The sequence below is a fragment of the Tenrec ecaudatus genome, chromosome 9 (assembly GCF_050624435.1).
Source record: "Tenrec ecaudatus isolate mTenEca1 chromosome 9, mTenEca1.hap1, whole genome shotgun sequence".
Lineage (NCBI taxonomy): Eukaryota > Metazoa > Chordata > Mammalia > Afrosoricida > Tenrecidae > Tenrec > Tenrec ecaudatus.
In genome coordinates this window covers 75,272,447-75,285,557 of record NC_134538.1, presented here as the reverse complement: position 1 = coordinate 75,285,557, position 13,111 = coordinate 75,272,447, and the positions used below count along the sequence as shown (strand labels likewise).

Here is a 13,111-nt window from a genome sequence, read left to right as displayed (position 1 = left end):
GGAAGAAGCACACCAGGCTGTGTGATCACGAGGTGTCAATGTGATCAGGTATCATGGATCAAAAAAAATCTTATCAATGAGAATGAAGGGAAGAGAGGAGTGGAGACCCCAAGCCCATGTGTAGACAATTGGACATCCCCTTACAGAAGGGTCACAAGGAAGAGAGGAGCCAGTCAGGGTGCAGTATAGAACCAATGAAATATACAACTTTCCTCTAGTTCTTTAATGCTTCCTCCCCCTACCACTATCATGACTCCAATTCTACCTTACAAATCCAGTTAGACCAGAGGATGTACACTTATACAGATAAGAGCTGGAAACACGGGGAATTCAGGATAAACCCCTCAGGGCCAATTAAGAGAGTAGGGATAACAGGAGGATAAAGGGAAGACAGGGGAAGAAAGAGGGAGCTGATCACAATGATCTTCATATAGCCCCCTCCCAGGGGTGTGGACAACAGAAAAGTGGTTGAAGGAAGACATCAGTCAGTGTAAGACATGAAAAAATAATAACAATTTTAAAATTATCCAGGGTTCCTGAGGGAGGGAGAGAAAAAAAAATGAGGATCTGATACCAAGGGCTCAGCTAGAAAGAAAATGTTTTGAAAATGATGGCAACAAATGTACAAATGTGCTTGACACAATGGATTGTGATAAGAACTGCATGAGCCCCCAATAAAATTATTTAAAGAAAGAAAGAAAGGTGGAGAGTGGGTCTGAAGGAAAAATCCAGACTATTTTCATTTGCTAATACTTCTATTCTTCCCTTTTCCTTCCTCATTCTAGCTTCCAAGCTTCTCAAGTAGCCTTCATCCCTCTCGGTGCTGACTAGTGAAAAACACCAGCTGTGAACGTGGGGAGGGGTGGGGGTGGACGGGACATCTCCACACGACAAATAGTGCTCCCTCTCCCCTCTCAGCTGCAGAAAAACAACTAGGATTCTATATCCCAAACTTGCCCTGGTCAATGGTTTCTCTAACCCAGGAGTCTTCCGAGACACACCCAAACTGTGAAAGGAAACCTTTACTCACTTTAAAAGTCAGTAATTTTACTTAGTTGTCCCTCTTAATCATGTATGAGGGGGAATAAAAAGGTATTACTTCAAAATCATAGAAACCCTTCTTAAGCAAAAATATGAAATGGTAAGACTATCATTTCTCAACATGCCTCCCTCTGGATCTAGGCAGTTCTGAAGATGATGTTTTCATCTCTCCATCCCTTCCCTGGAAAATTCTCTGACCCACACTGTGTTAGACAGGGTTCTCTAGAGAGACAAAAACAGATTGCTAATAATTTTATATATATTTATACAGATAGATATGTAACATAAGAAATAAACAGTTAATTAATCTATAAAGCAGTACAAATGGCTCAGTACAACTCACTCTCGTGAGACAGTTGTGAGACACTGGCAGCCTTCAAGTCTTGAGGGCCGCTGGGTAGTCCTCTGTAGAGCAATTCAGGCTCTCCGGGCACAGGCAGCAAACAGCAAGGCAGGTCACCAACAGTCAGCCAGATGACAGGGTCTGACAGTTCCCAGCTCAAGAGATGTAAATTCCAATTATGTGGTGAAGCAGGTCTTGAAGGAACCTCAAATTTCAGCAACACAGTCCACGGGTTAGGTGTCCCAAAGATAGTGTAGCTTGCAAATTGAGGCAAAAAAAAACAAAAACCCAAGCAAGGCAGCCACACACTGGTCCTATGATCAAAGAGCAAGAGACAAGAAAGGCGAAGCTCCTCGAGCCATTTATCTCTCCACCCTTCAATTAATCCCACGTGTGTTTATCGGCCAGGTTGACACAATAAACTACCTCATTCACTTTACAGCACCACAGCAAAACAGCAGTGTGGGAATCCTTGAGAGCTCAAATTGTGTGCCTTTTCCATGTTCTCTGGGCTTGAGGAACAAAAGACGTCTGAAGGGGCAAGATCAGGGCTGTGGAGTGGATGGTGTAGCATTTCCCAGTGAAATTCTTCTAGCTTTCAGTTTTTACGGCCTTCCAAGAATGAGCAGATGCATGGTTGTGAAGGGGGAAACGTCCTGACTCAAATTTCCTGGGCTTTTCTCCTCAATGCGTTCTTTCCCTCCCTAAAAACTTCTTCAGAATAAGCCCCCAGGATTATCTCATGTCCTTTGAGAAAGCCTCTCAAGATGCCTTGCTTGATGTCCCGACACCTGCCTTGGATTTAACTGGCCCCACAGAGGCCCCGAGAGGCCACTCTTTTGATTGGACTTTTGTTGCAAGGCACCCTAACAAGACTTACACAGGTGTGTTCCTGGGAGAACTTGTCTGCAATCGTCCACTGATTGCAGAGTCCTGTTGGGACACGCTTTGTCAGGGATAGGCCTGAGCATGCATGAACTGGACACACAGTCGCAGTCATTTTTTACATATGGTCATGATGCTCCGGCAATCATGTCTGATCTCTGTGTCTTCTGGAATGGACAAGTACTTGTGCATTTCTCCTTCAGCTAGGAAAAGATGAATGGCATCCTCCTGGGGCCATAAACACAAACGAAAATGCAACGGCTAAATAAATGACTCATAAAATGACTCTAGCTACATTGTTTATTTAAGCAACTAGTTGGAAGAACAATAATACTACAAACTATCTGCTGCATAGTCACTGTGAAAATGAAATGGGCTGATGAATGGGGAAGAGCAAGTGATTACACATAATCAACTCGCTTCTTCAGAACTGGCGGTTAAAATCGCAGACTATGTTGTGTGCTCATGTGCATGAAAACAGAAACTCAGAAAGGGGAGGAAACAGAACTGGGAGGGTAGTAGACACAGTGAGCAAGAGGCAGGCCCGAGAGCAGCCCTGGGAGGGAGAGTGCAGGCAGGAGGAGGAGCCTGGGAGGAAGACTGTTGGCCTGAATGGAGGCCCCGAAGACGCTGACCGGAAGACCAATAGGAGGTGGTCCACACAAAAACCTGACACAGGGAGTTGGAGCTCTTCTCAGTGTGCCTAAAATATTTTATAATCGCAAGTTATAGTATAAACTAAAACTAACCTTTAACCCCTTTTAAGGGTCTTTGCATGTACTCGCTTGTATTGTTCTTATGTTACTATCTTTGGAGCACTTTAAAGAGTTTTAAACTGACAGCTCTTCCTCCAGAGACGGACATGGCGGTGACAGATGACAATGCAGCTACTGTTCCTCTTGCTGTTGGTGGCTGACAGATGGGGTATCATGCGCCAGGCTACGCCGGCCAGGACTGAACTTCTCAGTGTCTGCATGGACGCCAAGCACCACAAGGAAAAGCCAGGCCCTGAGGGCATGTTGCACGACCAGTGCAGCCCCTGGAAGAAGAACGCCTGCAGCTCGGTCAACACCAGCCAGGAGCCCCACGAGGACGTGTCCTACCTGTACAGATTCAACTGGGAGCACTGCGGGAAGATGCAGCCTGCCTGCGAGCGCCACTTCATCCAGGACGCCTGCTTCTAGGAGAGCTCCCCCAACTTGGGAACCTAGATCCAACAGGTGGACCAGAGCTGGCGCAAAGAGCGGGTGCTGAACATGCCCTTGTGCCAAGAGGATTGTCAGAGGTGGTGGGAGGACTGCCGCTCGTCTTAAACCACTGGCACAAGGGCTGGAACCGGACTTCAGGGTATAACCAGCGCCCAGCAGGAGCTGCTCGCCTGCGCATGGATTTCTACTTCCCCACGCCTGCGGCCCTGTGTGAGGACACCTGGAGCCACTCCTAAAGTTAAACAGCTGGGCCAGGGACCAGCCGCTGCATGCAGGTGTGGTTCGACCCAGCCCAGGTGGCCAAGTTCTATCCTGAGACCATGATCGCGGCCACAGCCCCCTGGGCCCAGACCCGTGCTCTACTCCTCTGCCCAGTCCTGCTGCTCTGGCTGTTGGGCTGATCGCCTGCTGCCTGCTGGTACCCACACAGCACAGGCCTGGCCTGGCCCCCAGCTCTCAGTGACTCCGTGTGTGCTCCGTAGCAGGGCCTTCTGAATGCCAGTTTAGTGACCCCACCTGTAAAAAATAAATTAAAAAAAGGAGTTTTAAACCAACTAATTGAATAGTATGTGGTAGTTACATAATGTCATGTCAACTTAAAGATATATAATAGTGGAGGGTGGAGTTTAGCCTGACAATCAGGTCTCGGCCTGATGGTGACTCCTTATGGGTGTGGCTTTTCATAAGTGGAGCTGTGTCCACCACCATTGGATCCACAAGACTTCATGCCCACCAACCTGTGATTTTCCTGCATCAGTGCATGTGGTTGTGTGAGTCTGAAGAGGGATTTATGGACTAGTATCAGCCTATGTGCTTGAGTTGGACTGGGATGCTTTCTCGATAGATGTCTACTTCTTGACATAAAGCTCTCCCTTACACATACACGAGTGTCGCTGGATTTGTTTCTTTAGTCAACCCGGCCTAACGCATAGTATTTATGACTGAATGTGCGCCCTTATCAATAATAATCATAGAGAGTCCTCTTGAGCACTTCCTACAGGCTGAGAGGTAGATGAAATGTACTACTTTGCTTATTTTTTATAGCAGTGCCTCTGATGACAGATATTCTAGACTCACAGCTGAGATGAATAACTAGCGAAATGCTGGTGGATTAGCTAATCCTCCTAACTTTCAGGTGCTTCGTCTGTAAAATGAGATGAGGAAAACAATGCATCCCTCAGAAGTCTGGTTTTATAAAAACCCTTGCCCATAGTATCTATTAAATTCGCTGCAAAGATTAACCAAAGCCAGGCCAGAGAGAAGAAAAGAGTTTATTCTGTGTCTCCTGGGAGGGAAATCAGAGAATCCGCCCTGCAGGGGTGAGGGGTAAGGGAGAGAAGGGAAAGGGAGAGAAAGAGATGGAGCCCTGAACTCCTGGGCTAATTCCATGGGGGGACCCAAGAAGTCATGCTTCTCTGTGGTGTTTTAAGCTGGTCAGCGGGGAGGGTAAAGCAGTAAAGCAAGTGAGTGGAAAGCGCAGGTGGGCAAATAAAGAGGAAGAGGAGAGGATTCTCCATCCATAAAAATTCAGAGGCAGGGTGGTGCTTTGATCAGTCCATTTGGCGCCGTGTCAGATGGCTCATTGATTTGTGGCTCTCTGGTCTGATGGGGCAGGCAAGCTATTCCTCCTCTGACCGGTGTCTGGCCCAACATTACATTAAATATTAATAGATATTAGTATACATCATCTCATTTCACGACCATAGTTCCATGAGCCTATACAAGCAAGAGCCTGACTTTACAGGAAAGGAAAACAGGTCCTGAGAGGTTAAATTACTTTTCCAAGTTCACGCAGCCCAAGTCCAAACTCAGGTCTTTCTCATGCAGATGACCTGAATGTTCTTAACCACTGTACTACCTCACCATTTATATGCAGCATTCTGAAATCCCTTGGTTTGGATCTGAGTTTGTGCATTCTGCTTTGTCAATTTCTTTAACCCTTGAAGAATTTCCTTGCCAGTTGTGCAAAGGGTCATTTCTCCAGCCTAGAACTGGGGGTGCAGCAGACTATTAAGCTCTGGCCTGAGAATCAAAGGATGAGATCTGGGATATCAGGAGTCAGGGGCTGGGGGGCAGGTGGGGGAAGGGAGGTATGGCTGACACAAGGTCAGCAGTATTCTTTTAATCCAAGCAACAATGCCCCATTGAGGCCAGGCATGTTCACTTTATTTGGTCTCCACAGTAATCTTAAATGTATGATTATCGCCAATAAATCAATATGAAGCTGGGACATAGAAAAGTTAAATGATGTACCATCTAAGTATAGGGTGTAAGGAAGTTTGAACTAGAACTAAACATGTGGGAGCATGGTGTGGAAGATGGTGAGGTTGGAAATGAAAGAAGGGGCCGTCACACAAACAAAGCACTGATTAGAAGGGGCCCAAGGGGATTGCAGATGGTGCATCGCATCAATGCCCTGGAGTGATAGGGGCCCTCTGAGCATTTTCTAAGATGGAAGGATTCCAGCCAAAATGAACCACATCCAAATCCATCTGGAGTATGAACTGTCTGAGGGTCTCCCTGAAGGGCAGGGGTGGCTGCCTCCACAGGAGGGCACTTCCTGAAGGATGTAAGGAGGAAGCAGACCTGAAGATAAAGGGCTGTGAGGGAAAGTAAGACCTGTCGGGACTCAGCCTCCGTTCAGACTCTAGTGTACTGTCCTCTTTACCAGAGCCAAACGCTCATCATCCCAAGGTGCTACACAATTCTGCAGCTGCCTTGGACCGCAACTTGGAAACGCCAACTCTGTACTCAAGGGGATGGCACTGAGGCATCCAACTTCATTTACCCTCTGGCCGAAGGACAATTCTGTGGTCCTATGTCAGTTGTATATAAACAAGGACTTTACTGTAAGAACATTTCTTGATCTAGTCTAACAAAATGTCTGGAGGTGGGCAGCGCCATGATTGTTCCAGCCTCTCTGTGACCACGTTGGAGTTCTTCCCCGGGTCATATCGCTGCCCAAGGTCCCTGCATTGGGTCCTCACAGAATAGAAATGGGAGCAGAGAGAACGAGGACTGGTTAGAAAGGGCCTTCTCTTGTAGGAGGAAGGACATTGCACCCTGGAACTTACCAAGCAAACTTCCTGTGGTAGTTACATAGTTTCAGGTCAACTTGAATATATATAAAAGTGTAGCCTGTCAATCAGGTCGCAGCTTGACGTTTGCATGGTCCATTAATGCCTTGGCCTAATTGTCTCCATGTGTCTTCAATTTTCATCACTCACAGTGTTTTCCTGTTGTATGATATGCCGATTGGCCTTAGTGTACCCCAAGACTGTGGTCCTTAGCCCTCAGGCCAAGCAATGCATCCCACCAAGGAGGTTGGTTATGTGTAAATAGTTTTTGTACCTTTCCCCCCATAGCTTATCCATCATATTCATGCAGCAAAGGTAAATTCCCATGAAAAATATCCCCTGTGTGTGTGTGTGTGTGTGTGTGTGTGTGTGTAGATATTCCTACTGTCCATCCCACACCTGTTCATTAACCCACTCACTGTGATTGCAGGATCGTGCACCTATAAGACTACCTCTGTTGCCTTTAAATCTGCACCACTCTCGGTGTCTTCTCTGGCCTCCATCATTGTGTGCCAACCTCTCTATTCTGTAGATTGCCTTAGCGGTCACTTGAACACTACCCTCTAGCCAGTGACTTGCCATCCCATCCTTTCCCAGTGAAGTCCTAGTAACAATCATTGGGATCCAGAGAGTGTGGATCCTCAGGAGGAGTTTCTACTTTCTCTCTCCCAAAATCAAAAGACTCGGCACTTTAGTACACCTTCAGCATTGATTACAACTCAATGTCAAGAAAGTCCACATCCTCACAGCAGACATCATCAGGATAACTGGAGAAAGACTAAGTTGTCAAGAACTTCATCTTCCTTGGATCCACAATTGGTGTTTATGGAAGCAGCAGTCAAGAGAGCAAATGATGAATTGCATTGGGTGAATCTGCTGCACGAGATGCCACTCCAAGCCGTGGTATTTTCAATCACCTACAATGCATGTGAAAGGTGGGTGAAGACTGAAGCGGAATCAATGCACTTGATTTACAGTGTTGGGGGAAAAACCTTGGAAGTGCCATAACCTGTCAGAAGAACAAACAGATGTGTCTTGAAAGAAGTACAAGCCCAATGCTTCCTAGAAATAACCATGGTGAGACTTCTTCTCTTGTACAGTGGACCTGTTACCAGGAGGGACCCGTCCTTGGAACAGGAGATCATGTTTGGTAAAGGAGAAAAGCCACACAATAAGAAGAAAACCCTTGACATGGTGGCTGCAACATGAGCTCAAACACGGGAACAATTGTGAGGGTGGTGCAGGAGCGGGCGCTTCTTCGTTCTGCTGTACGTAGGGTCTGTGTGGGTCAGAACTGACGCAATGGCACCTAACAACAATGACACTGAGTGCCACTGTTTTCCTTCTCTGGAGAAACAAGCCTAACACATGGAGTGGCCGCCTTTAGGTCACCCAAGGGTAACTAAACTTTTGTTTGTTTACTTTTTACCGTGAGTTGGATGGAGGCTTGCAGACTTGATCCTAGGGTTGCATTCAACCATTCATACCCTTTCTGATTCCACTCGTCCATTGCCAGTCCCTCAGGGCTCCCTCACTTGTCACACTTCCTCCCTGGGTTTCCCACCTTCCATTCGCCTTCTTTCCTAACTCACAGAACTCCGTCCTTGGGCAAATGCTGCCCTTTTGGTCTTAAACGGTTAATGATTTTAAGCAGAAATGTGTTCAGTTCCAGTAAGGGCCATCATCTCAGGGGTCTCTCTCAGACTTAAAATATACCCCCAAATAAATGCCCCTCCAATGCACACTTGGAAATGGTTAACGTGCAAAGCATGTATGGGGTGAGGCGCTTCCAAAAGTTCATGGGAATATGCTTTACACAGTTGATGGATGGATGGATTGTGATAAGAGTTGTACAGTCCCCTAATAAAATGATTTTTTTAAGTTTATGGGAAATTTGAAATAGCTTTTCATTCCACTTTCCACACTTTTTGAAGTTCCTTTGTATATCTAAAACAAAACCAAGACAGTTTGGGTTCTCATATCTTGTTTTCTTTAGTTATATTTCATGATCAAACTTTTTCTATACAGAAAATATGTATATTTGAAATATCAAGATCAATTACCCAAATGGGCTCAATGCCCCAAACCCTTAGAGAGCTTGCCATGGTGAAACCAATTTCACAGGCGTCAGTCTGACATACAGCCAATTACTCGGGTCCCTCTAGGATCTGCTGTACCTGAGGGCCTGCCATGCTCTCCTTCCCTTCTGCGAGATCCAGATGGAACCCTGTGGAAATAATGTGAATGGTCTCTGGGAACTAATGTAAATGGTCAAGACATTTTGACATTAGTCTGCTGAGAGCTGAGGCTGGGGAAGCTTATAAAGTGGCTAAGAACTATTAACAGATTCAATATGGGATCATTGAGAGCAATGAACTAGTAACTTGGCTTAGTTATTATACCCTTATTACTCTCTCAGCAAGCTGCCCTGACCCTTTGTTTCTATTTCTGCTGTTATGTGGAGTTCCTGGTGGTGCAAAAGATTGAGGTGCTGAGCTGCTAACAGAAAAGTTGGTGGCTCTATCTATAATGGAAAACCTTCAGGAGTCCCTATATGCTTGAGTATAAGTCGACCCGAATATCAGCCAAGGCACCTAATTTTACCACAAGAACTGCATTAAAAATATGCTGAAAAATTCAGCTTATAAATGAGTATATACGGTACATTTCTACGCTGACACACGTGGAGTTATCATGAGTCAGAACTGATTCAACAGCAACCAGGTTGTAGTTTGTTTCTTTCTTGGTTGTTGTTTTTTTATTTAAAATTTTCTTTTTAAATCATTTTATTAGGAGTTCATACAACTCTTATCACAATCCATCATTTGTGTAAAGCACATTGTACATTCATTGCCTTTATCATTCTCAAAACATTTGCTCTCCACCTAAGGCCCTGGCATCAGCTGCTAATTTTCTCCCCCTCCCCACTCCCTCTCCCTCATGAACCCATGATAATTTATAAATTATTATTTCGTCACAACTTACACCTGTCTGATGTCTCTCTTCACCCACTTTTCTGTTGTCCGTCCCCCAGGGAGGAGGTCACATGTAGATTCTAGTAATTGGTTCCCCCTTTTGAACCCACCCTCCCTCCGCCCTCCTAGTATCACCACTCACACCACTGGTCCTGAAGGGATCATTCACCCTGGATTCCCTGTTTCCAGTTTCTATCTGTACCAGGGTCCATCCTCTAGTCAAGCCAGATTTGTAAGCTAGAATTGGGATCATGATAGTGGGGGAGGAGGAAATATTTAGGAACTAGAGGAAAGTTGTATGTTTCATCGTTGCTACATTGCACACCCTGACTGGCTCGTCTCCTCCCTGAGACCCTTCTGTAAGAGGATGTCCAGTGGCCTACAAATGAGCTTTGGTTCTCCACTCCGCACTCCCCCCGTCATTCACTATGATACAATTTTTTACTCTGATGATGCCTGATACCTGATCCCTTCGACAACTCATGATCACACAGGCTAGTGTGCTTCTTCCATGTGAGCTTTGTTGCTTCTGAGCTAGATGGCCGCTTGTTTACCTTCAAGCTTTTAAGACACCAGACACTCTATCTTTTGATAGCCAGGCACCATCAGCTTTCTTCCCCACATTTGCTTATTCACTCGCTTTGTCTTCAGCGGTTGTATTGGGAAGGTGGGCATCATAGAATGCCAATTTAACATAAGAAAGTATCCTTGCATTGAGGGAGTACTTGAGTGGAGGCCCAATGTCCTTCTGCTACCTTAATTCTAAACCTATAAATATAGGCACATAGATCTATTTGCCCATCCTCATATATAAATATATTTGCATATGTACATGTCTTTATTTAGACCTCTATAAATGCCCTTTGCCTCCTAGCTCTTTCCTCTATTTCCTTTGACTTTCCTCTTGTCCCACTATCATGCTCAGTCTTCATTTGGGTTTCAGCAATTCCTCTTGGTTGCATTACCCTTGATCAAGCCCTACCAGGCCTCCTACACCCTCCTCACCACCGATTTGGATCATTTCTTGTTCCCTTGTCCCTGGGTTTGTTAACATCACTACCTTTCCCCCCACCTCCCCCTCTCCCATGTTCCCCGGAACTGTCAGTCCCATTGTTTTCTCCTTCAGATTGTTCATCCAGCCTTTCTTACTTAGACAGACCTGCAGAGATAATAACATACACAAAAACAAGACAGAGCAAAACCAAGCAGCAATATACAACAAAACAACAACAAACCAATGACAAACAAAACACAACAAGAAAGAAAACCTTGTAGTTAGTTCAAGGACTGTTTGTTGGCCTTTAGGAGTGTTTTCCAGTCCAATCTGTTGAGGCACCAAGCCCTGGCCCCAAAGTCCACCTTCAGCATTCCCTGGGGACCTTGCCGCTCCATTCCCTTGCTGTTCTGTTGCACCCCCCCTTAGTGTTTTGCCTTAGTATGGCGGGATCCGATCAGGCGCAATTCCCACACTGTCTCTGGCGTTGTCCCCTATAGGGCTATGGGTCAGTGAGGGATGTCATGTCTCATAGTGGGGCCGGCCATGTGGTCTTCTCTGTGGATTGGCTGCTCTAATCAGGTACATCGTCCTCAAGACCTGGTGAGCCAGAATGTGCTCCACTCTCTCCTCCTCCCCTTTCATCTGTTCCCATGGGCTCCGATTATATATGTCCCTCTCCTGGAGCTACAGATTCAATGCTGTCCTTTGAAATAAATTCTTCTGGGGGGAGGGACAGGTATCCACATAGTAGTTGGGATTGGGGCCGGCCCCTCAGACCTCTCCTGTAGTTTGTTTCTTACTATGTGTTGGGGGAATCTCACACCAAGACAGATTTACTATTCCGCTTATGTCTGTGAGTTGACTGGAAGTTCTTCTGCTCTGAGTGGCGTGGCTGAGTGCTGGGAGGGCAACTGGGGATGAATGCTCTTTTTTACATGGCCTCCCTTTGCATGTGGTGTTTCTGACTCTGTCTCCTCCCCATATGGGCTCCCTGTCCGATAGGATCATCCAGACATTATTGCAAGGTGGTGGGGTATTCCAGAGGACAAGCCAAAACCTACAAATCCAGCCTTGGCTCATATCACATCTGCTAATGTCTCACTGACCAAAAAAGTCACACCCCCAAGTCCAGTGTCAATGTGAGACTTTAGGCCACACAAGTGATTCATTGGGGGACCCACCATAATTTTTCATCACAACCTCGAAGCATTAATTTCCTTACCTTCCTCTCTGGGGAGCATGATACTCTGCAGGAAGAACAATTAGGAGACCCTGTGGGCTAGAGACCACATCCACAGGAAAATACGCTGTCATGATTTTAGAACCAATGACACTTTAGAATGTATGTTGTTAGGAAGATGTGTGACTTGGTACTACCTAGAAATCATATTAATAATGGTCAGTGAAATTATAAATCCCAGGAATTTGGTTAGAAAGTCTTGAATTATAAAGAGTAATTATGAAAGCTAGTGCTTAATTAAAACATCCTCAGGAATGCTTTTCTGATGTCTTTTTCCCAAGTCCATACTTTATCCACTTTTATATTTGTTCAGTAAGTGCTATGAAACGGCAGACACCATTTTCCATGCTAAGTCATTCTGCTGGGTCTAATTCCCGTTCTTACCTTCTCCCAGCTGGACTATGGCAATGGTCCAATAGAGGATCTCTTCACCCCACCCACACCTCCACAAGCACCCCAATATTATCCTATCTCATTCGGTATTGTGCTTCAACACAGATCTTGAAATGTCTGTATTGAATTCATCGTACCTGGCACAGTAAACCATATATGTGTTTGTCTGACTCAGTGTTGGTCCGTTTCAGCCCACAGATGTCTTGGATGTTGTTCTCGATGTGTTCCACGTCATTTCTATGACCTCCGGTTTTCCTCCTTTCATATCCATATGCTCTATGTTCTGATTATTAATAGATGCTTGTAATCACTTCTCATTTTGACTTGTGCCCATCAGCAAATGAAGGTCCCCAAAGCTGTACTCTAATCGGCCATTATATTCAACTTGACTTTGAGGAGGACCTCACCATTTGTATTTTGCGTGCCTTCCAAGCTGAGGGGTCCTCTCCTGGTACTTTATCAAATAATGTCCTGCTGCTTTTCATAAGGCATCCAGTGATATCTCTCTCACACAAACACACACACACACACACACACACACCTCATTCTTTCTTTTTATCCCTTCAAAGTCTTTCACAACCTTTCGGCAGTTCCTCTAGCCTGCCAACAGGAAACTCAACCATCCCCTTTCAGTTGCATAGGAAATCCCTAAACACTTCTGGCCACATTCCTAAGCATAGTCTACACCTTGCTCTTAGAATGGGCCTCTCTTCAGTTGGAAGTATTCTGCTGATCACTCTTTTAGTTTATTCAACAAGTGCTTCCTTCTACACTCATGATAGACCAAGCAACAAAGATTCAGAAGTGCAAAGGACAATTCCTGCTTAAGAAGGGAAGTTGTGCTCTGACTCACTGCCATTGAGTCAATTCCCACTGACGGTCACCTTTTGGATAGAGTAGAGTACTCCTGTGAGTGTCCAAGACTGTACATCTTTACAGGAGTAGAAAGTTT

General features: G+C 45.5%; 1 pseudogene; it reads left to right on the top strand.

The window, feature by feature from the left end:
* Positions 1 to 3,144: 3,144 nt before the first annotated feature.
* LOC142456015 (folate receptor alpha-like) lies at positions 3,145 to 3,713 on the top strand (annotated as a pseudogene).
* Positions 3,714 to 13,111: the final 9,398 nt, after the last annotated feature.